Consider the following 8,293-nt stretch of genomic DNA (forward strand, 5'->3'; position numbering starts at 1 on the left):
CCTTAGTGGGGGAGGTGAGAAGTGAGGCAGGCTTGAGAGGATGTTTTGGGACTAAACTGAACTCGGTGGGGAAGAGGTAGAAGACATTTCAAAGCTGGGAACCTGGATAGGCAAAGCAAGAAGCCAGACTGGGCAAGCTGTGTAGCCAGGAACTCAGAAGGCCACCAGAACACTCCCCTGTGCCCCCTAAGCTGCCTCCCTTGAAAGCCTAACAATAATTCTTTGCTTTAGTCCCTTTTCCAACTTTAACTAGGGTATATTCTTTATTGCTTAAGACTCCAAACTCATACTGTTTACATTTGTCAGCTTGTCATTTCTGTCTTATTCTCCTTCCAGGCAGGGATTTAGTGGATTAAGAGAGAATGGACTGCTAGGGTCTGTAAGAACACCTGACAGCCTCCATGTGCTTTATGAAAACATGATAGAATCCTCCAACCTGACTTGTAAGAACAAACATTGAAAACTATGGAGGAAAAAAAAGAAAAGAAAAGAAAACTAAGACGTTATAATATGCTTATTCATTTCAGGATTGCTTTTTAAACCAGGAACTGCAAATTCCAGATGCAGAATATTTTCTCCCAGCCAGGGATTGAGCAGTTTTTATAAGGGAATGCACAGAATGCTGACCTCTGGATGGGAAAGAGGGGCCAGCCAGCATGAGGTGAGTTGGGAGAAATACTAGACACGTAACACATTCAATGGAATGTTCATTTCAATGAAATGTTTCATTTCATTGAAAAGTGAAACTAGTGTTCTGGTCAAAAAGGTTTGGGAAACACTGGTGACTGTCTAACCAAATAAGTCTGGAGTTTTATAATAATTATATATAAGTATATATATTATTAAATATATAAACATAATATAAAAATATATATGTTTTATATGCATTTTATGTTAGGTTTATATAATAAAATATATAAAATAAATGTTCTTAGAACTTCTGGGGTAAAGAAAACAGCTTGATCTTTGTAAACTGACATGTCTACTGACTCTTTTTGTGTCAGTGAAACCAGAGCCCTGCAAATGACATCCTTGGAAAGGCTGTTGTGAGAAATCAGTACTAGGCCCTCACAATGGGTGGCAGAGTCCTCATCCCAGCTGACTGAGGAGAGACACACAAAGCCCCTGATTGTCAACAGCACATTTGAGACACCTGTAGGCTGCTGTTTCTATAGAAGTCAGTGTCTCAAGCTGAGGAAATACATTCCCCAAGTTCAGTTCTTCCCAGAGTCCTTAACCCTGGAAAAAAACTAAATTAAGGACTAGATTTAGGGATACTACTTCCTTCCAAAGTCATAAGTAATTCTTTCATTCCCAGAGGTTTTTAATCATTTTTAAAAACCTGGATTTAGGTGTAGTTCTCTCTGTGCTAAGAGAAAGAACAAAGCAAGAAAATGAAAAATGTAAAACTACCATGAGATGTATTTCCTGGATTTATAAGGCCATCATGGGTGATTTGAATAGGATAGCAAAGTCTACCAGAAGGAAAAGGAAGCAAATTCCAAGTCTTGAAGGAAATCAATCCATTACCTAATTTGAAATTCTAGTACCTTCCATCATACTTTCTTGGCTGAAGATTAATTTTCAGAATTCATTAGTGTCACCACATTAAACACAGGTTGTTGCAGCCATTTGCTGTGATCTCCCAGCCTAGCTTCTGCCAGCGACAGGCAAAAAGGAGACATTTCTTAGCAAGAAACAAGGTCGGGCTCGTGTGTTGCACTCTGGAGCCGGTGCAGCCTGCGTTCTTTCTGTTCCCAAACGGTAACACTGCCAAGACAGGGCTGCCTTGTCCCTGCAAACTGCCATTTCAGAACCAAAAAATCAGATGCCTGCAAAAGGAAGCTATTTATCAAGAGTCACGCGCAGATGTTTATATGAATAAAACACACTTGATAAAGAGCAGCTGAAAAGTCAAAAACTAAAAATACTGGTGAACTGGGTGAGAAAAGCAGGAGGGTAAGCAATCTTATTCCAAGCAAAACTAGATCAAAACTTGGGATTTAGGTCTCTTCGCATTTCTTTTTTAATATTCTGTCTTTTATGCTTTCTGCTGTTTTCTTGTGGGTTTAGATTGTTAAGTGTTTGCATTGGTACAGAATATCTAAACATTTTTGATCTGAGCAAACATTTGCCTGCCCCGTGATGCATCTTGCTGCCCTGCGGTTCCTATCATCCTCAGACAGAAGCCTGAGTGACAAAGAGGCCTCTGCATCAAAAGGAGAAAATCCTCTAGGGGATATACTAATTATAGGTTAAATATTGGAGCCTGTGGTGCTCTGTCTTGGAAGGAAATTTCCATTCTGGAAGACAGGACTACGACAAACAGAAGGCATTCTCCCAAGATGACTAATGCCTCCAAAGAGGGCAGGCTAAGGAACTTGACAATGCATATGTTATTTTAATGACACATCACCTCTCCATTTGGTGGAATATTTAACTGCATTTCAGTTTTCATGAAGTTGACAAATAACTGCACATGGTGTGTTTTAAAGTCTTGCTGGCAAGACTGGAATGGGATGTTAACTTCACACCTGGGGTGAGAAAGTGGGCTCCTAACCTGAAACAGGTAAATGGGAACCAGAATTGCCTTCACTCTAGTCAGGGAGGGAGGTCTGTGGTAATTAATCAGAGAGAAAACAGTATTCACTAGAAGGAAAAAAGCCCTGAGAAGGTAGGACTGAGGGTTTTAGAACAGGAAGCTGAGTCTGCTTTTGAGATGGGTTAACAGGTGCCACGACTCCGTGCGGCAAAGGCAGAGACAGACAGCCGGCTACAGGACAACAGGGCAGCTGCCCCGCTGCCGGAGACACTGGGGCAAGGAGAACCCAGACGCTGGCTTACAAAGTCAGCAGGTCAGCCCAAGCTTCCGACAAAGTGAGCAGCACCGAAGGTCCTGAGTGAGCTCAGGGGAAGCCAGGAAGAAAACAGACGGGGAAAAACACTGCATTTCCTGGAACCTGAGGCTGGAGACAGAGAAGAAACAAATTTTCTCACCCAAAGAAAGCTCAACGGTGAAGAAGGCAACCAGAGAAAAAGCGTAGGGTGGTTGGAAGCCAAAAGACAGAATCCTCAAGTACTGCTTATCCGGGGGACTAGCTGGGAGAGATGGAGGGAGGATAATATATACTATGGACAGTGGGAAGATTTAATCTGGGAGGAGAAAAAAGGAGTAAAAGTGCCAAGCAAAGAGGTCAAGTGAGGAGAAGGGCCAAGTGGAACCAGGCCAAAGCCAAAGATCAAGTCTAGATGGAGTTCAAGGCACACAAAGGCTGTCCATGAAGAAGCCCATGGAATGTGTGACAGCAGAAATGGCGGTTTTATTACAGTCATTACTGACATTCCTTCTGTTTAATCTGTGCTTCTGAAGTATTATATGGCAGCTGCAGAAGACCAGGATGAGTGTGACCTCCACTAGACATGCCATAGCCAAGAAAGATTCCAATACTTGTGTCCTACAACCAAGGCAGTCTTAAGAATTGGAACTAGTGGCCCCAAGTCACCACCTTCTTGCTCTTGTTTTGTTTCATTCTTCCTTGGTTGGGAAAAGCACTTTGCAATTAAGTATTTTTCCAGGCAACTCCAGCCATGTAGTTCAGCCAGAGTGCCCCCCAAAAATGAACAGTTACATCATTGCACAGCCCAGTGACTAGTTTATTGGACTGTTAATCTGCTCAAATCCCACCCTCTGCTTCAAAGCACTGGGAAATGCATCTCTGGGTGACGGGGATCCTGGGAGGGCTCCACCTCTCAGGTTGCAGTTCTGCCAGTTCTCACGGGTCTGGGTATTCGCTGCTCCTGCAGGTGCTACTGAGTTTCCCCTACAGCAGCCACACCACTGCCTTTGGGGCCTCTGCAAGGGGCTGAGGTTGGCTGCAGGTGAGCCCTAGACTCAGCCAGCAAACCAGGCACAGGCCTTCGTTTCCTTTAAAGGTCTTTGCTTCAGGTGAAAATTAAAGAAATATTTGCTTGAAGCACTCCAGTAAAATGAGGAGTCATCAAAGAGGGAAGTGATTGATGGCTGAATTCAGAAGGAAGTAGTTATGGAAAATGTGGGTGAGTCAGGGCAAAATAATCTAGGTGTTGGCAAGTCCATTTAAAAAGGTATTAATCTTAAGGGAGCAAGATGGTGGAGGAGTAGGAGACCTGGGTTTCGTCTGGTCTCAGGAATTCAGCTGGATAGCGATCAAACCATTCTGAACACCTACGAACTCAACAGGAGATCGAAGAGAAGAATAACAACAACTCTCTGAACAGAAAAGCAACCACTTACTGGAAGGTAGGACGTGCGGAGAAGTGAATCCAAGGCGATATTCGGGAGGAGAGACGGCGGGGGAGGGGGCCTCCATTGGCTGCTTCTGGCAAGTGATAGAGCCGCAGAGCACAAAATCGGAACTTTTAGAAGTTGGCTCCGCTGAGGGACGTCACTCCAGTGGCTAAGCGGGGGGTGGAACCCTCGCGGGACAGTGTGGTCTCAGGACCCTCGGGGTCACAGAAAGACTGGGGGTGCCTGAGTGCAGCAGAGCTCCCAGGGATTGGAGCGGGGAAACCGGCTGCAGAGACAGAGTCGAGCCGTGGGCTCTCAGCTCGGGGTTGCCATAAACTGTGATCCGCAGCCCAGTCGGCCCACTGCTCCTCCAGCAGGGACCCAACTAGCGGCAGAGCCGGAGAGACTCCCCTTCCTTCCCCAGGAGGAGCGGCGCGGGAGCGCACTGCAGGGATCTGCTGGGTTTGGAGACTCCACATGGAGTCGGGTGCCAGGGATAGAAACACTCGGTCACAGGCCGGGTGAGCACGGAGTGCGGCCAGAGACCGGGGAGATGGGAGTGACTGCTTTTCTCTGGGGGCGCACTGAGGAGCAGGGCCCCAAGTTCTCAGCTCCTCTGGGCGGAGATTGGGAGGCCATCATTTTCACTCTGGTCCCCCAAAGCTGTACCGAGAGCTTGGAGGAAACAAAAGCACCGGAGAGCAAACCTGAGCAGATTGCTTAGCCCGGACCGACAAGGGTGGGGCAATTCTACCTCCAGCAAAGACATTTGGGAACCACGGCAACAGGCCCCTTCCCCAGAAGATCAGCACGAACAGCCAGCAAGCCAAGACCAAGTTTACCGATCAAGGAGAACGGGAGAACTCCAGCGCTAGGGGAATACTGTACATAGAACTCATGGCTTTTTTACCATGATTCATTAGTTTTTCAAAGTTGATGTTTTTAACTTTTTTCCTTTTTTTTGAATTTTTCTTTTTCCCTTTTTCAACCAGCATCTTATGAATCCCTTTTTTAAAAAAAATTTTTATTTTTCATTTTTTAGAGTCATATTTTATCCCTTCATACTAGTTACCCTTATTTTTGGCATATATATATAAGTTGTTCTCTCTTTAAAATTGTGAGATACAGTTTCTTCTAACAGATCAAAATATACCCTAAATCACTAGTGTATGGCTTTGTTCTAGTCTCCTGCCTGATCACATTCTCTCCCATTTCTTTTTTCTTTTTCTTCTTTGTTTTTTAATCTTCTTTCCTTTTTTAAACTTATCTTATCAATTCCTTTTATAAAATCTTTTATAATTTTCATCTTTACAGTCATATTCCATCCCTTCATTGTATCAACCCTTATTTTGTACATATATAAGTCTTTCTTCCTTTAAAATATTAGGAGGTGGGCGCTGGGTGGCTCAGTTGGTTAAGCGACTGCCTTCGGCTCAGGTCATGATCCTGGAGTCCCGGGATCGAGTCCCACATCGGACTCCCTGCTCAGTGGGGAGTCCGCTTCTCCCTCTGACCCTCCCCCTTCTCATGCTCTCTCTCTCTCTCTCTCTCATTCTCTCCCTCAAGTAAATAAATAAAATCTTTAAAAAAAATTAAAAAAAATATTAGGAGGCACTTTCTTCTAACAGACCAAAATACGCCCAAAATCTAGTGTGTGGCACTGATCTATACACTAGTCTGATCATATTTGATCATTTTCTGTTTTTCTTGGTTCTGTTTTTGTTTGTTTTTATCTTTTTCTTCTTTCTTTTTTTTTCTCTTTCTTTTTTCTTTCTTTCCCTTTCGTTTCCCCTGGTTTCAGGTCTTTTCTGATTTGTATAGAGTATATTTGCTGGGGACGTTGTTAACCTGTTCGCATTTTGATCTCTCATTCATCTATTCTCTGGACAAAATGACAAGAGGAAAAAAATAACCTCAGCAAAAAGAACAAGAGGTAGTACCATCTGCCAGGGACCTACTCAATACGGACATTAGTGCGATGTCAGACCTAAAATTCAGAATCATGACTTTAAAGATACTAGCTGGGCTTGAAAAAAGCGTGGAAGTTATTAGAGACACCCTTTCTGGAGAAATAAAAGAACTAAAATCTAACCAAGTCGAAATCAAAAAGGCTATTGATGAGGTGCAATCAAAAATGGGGGCACTAACTGCTAGGATAAACGAGGCAGAAGAGAGAATCAGTGATCTAGAAGACCAAATGATGGAAAATAAAGAGGCTGAGAAAAAGAGAGATAAACAACTACAGGATCACGAGGGCAGAATTCGAGAGATAAGCGATACGATAAGACGAAACAACATTAGAATAATTGGGATCCCAGAAGAAGAAGAAAGAGAGAGAGGGGCAGAAGGTATATTGGAGCAAATTATAGCAGAGAACTTCCCTAATGTGGGGAAGGAAACAGGCATCAAAATCCAGGAGGCACAGAGAACCCCTCTCAAAATCAATAAAAATAGGTCAACACCCCGACATCTAATAGTAAAACTTACGAGTCTCAGAGACAAAGAGAAAATCCTGAAGGCACCTCGGGAGAAGAGATATGTAACCTATAATGGTAGAAACATTAGACTGGCAACAGACCTATCCACAGAGACCTGGCAGGCCAGAAAGGACGGGCATGATGCCTTCAGAGCACTAAACAAGAAAAATATGCAGCCAAGAATACTATATCCAGGTAGGCTGTCATTGAAAGTAGAAGGAGAGATAAAAAGCTTCCAGAACAAACAAAAACTAAAGGAATTTGCAAACACGAAACCAGCCCTCCAAGAAATATTGAAAGGGGTCCTCTAAGCAAAGAGAGAGCCTAAAAGCAGCATAGATCAGAAAGGAACACAGAAAATATACAGTCACAGTCACCTTACAGGCAATACAGTGGCACTAAATTCATATCTTTCAATGGTTACCCTGAATGTAAATGGGCTAAATGCCCCAATCAAAAGACACAGGCTATCAGATTGGATTAAAAAACAAGACCCACTGATATGCTGTCTGCAAGAGACTCATGTTAGACCCAAAGACACCCCCACATTGAAAGTGAAGGGGTGGAAAACCATTTACCATGCTAATGGACACCAAAAGAAAGCTGGGGTGGCAATCCTTATATCAGACAAATTACATTTTAAAACAAAGACTGTAATAAGAGATGAAGAAGGACACTATATCTCACTTAAAGGGTCTATCCAACAAGAAGATCTAACAATTGTAAATATCTACGTCCCTAAATGGGAGCAGCCAATTATATATGGCATTTAATAACAAAAGCAAAGAAACACATTGACAACAATACAATAATAGTGGGTGACTTTAACACCCCCCTGACTGAAATGGACAGATCATCTAAGCAAAAAATCAACAAAGGAAATAAAGACTTTAAATGACACACTGGACCAAATGGACTGCACAGACATATTCAGAACATTCCATCCCAAAGCAATGGAATACACATTCTTCTCTAGTGCCCATGGAACATTTTCCAGAATTCATCACATCCTAGGTCACAAATCAGGTCTCAACCGGTACCAAAAGATTGGGATCATTCCCTGCATATTTTCAGACCACAATGCTTTGAAACTAGAACTCAATCACAAGAGGAAAGTCGGAAAGAACTCAAATACATGGAGGCTAAAGAGCATCCTATTAAAGAATGAATGGGTCAGCCAGGAAATTAAAGAAGAATTTAAAAAATTCATGGAAACCAATGAAAATGAAAACACAACTCTTCAAAATCTTTGGGATACAGCAAAGGCAGTCCTAAGAGGAAAGTATAGAGCAATACAAGCCTTTCTCAAGAAACAAGAAAGATCTCAAATACACAATCTAACTCTACACCTAAGGGAGCTAGAGAAAAAACAGCAAATAAAGCCTAAATCCAGCAGGAGAAGGGAAATAATAAAGATCAGAGCAGAAATCAATGAAGTAGAAACCAAAAGAACAAGAGAACAGATCAATGAAACTAGGAGCTGGTTCTTTGAAAGAATTAACAAGATTGATAGACCCCCTAGCCAGACTTATCAAAAAGAAAAGAGAAA

This window comes from Callorhinus ursinus, unplaced genomic scaffold (assembly GCF_003265705.2).
Source record: "Callorhinus ursinus isolate GAN/ISIS: 27379988/994484 unplaced genomic scaffold, GSC_fseal_2.0 scaffold2, whole genome shotgun sequence".
In the NCBI taxonomy this organism is placed as follows: domain Eukaryota; kingdom Metazoa; phylum Chordata; class Mammalia; order Carnivora; family Otariidae; genus Callorhinus; species Callorhinus ursinus.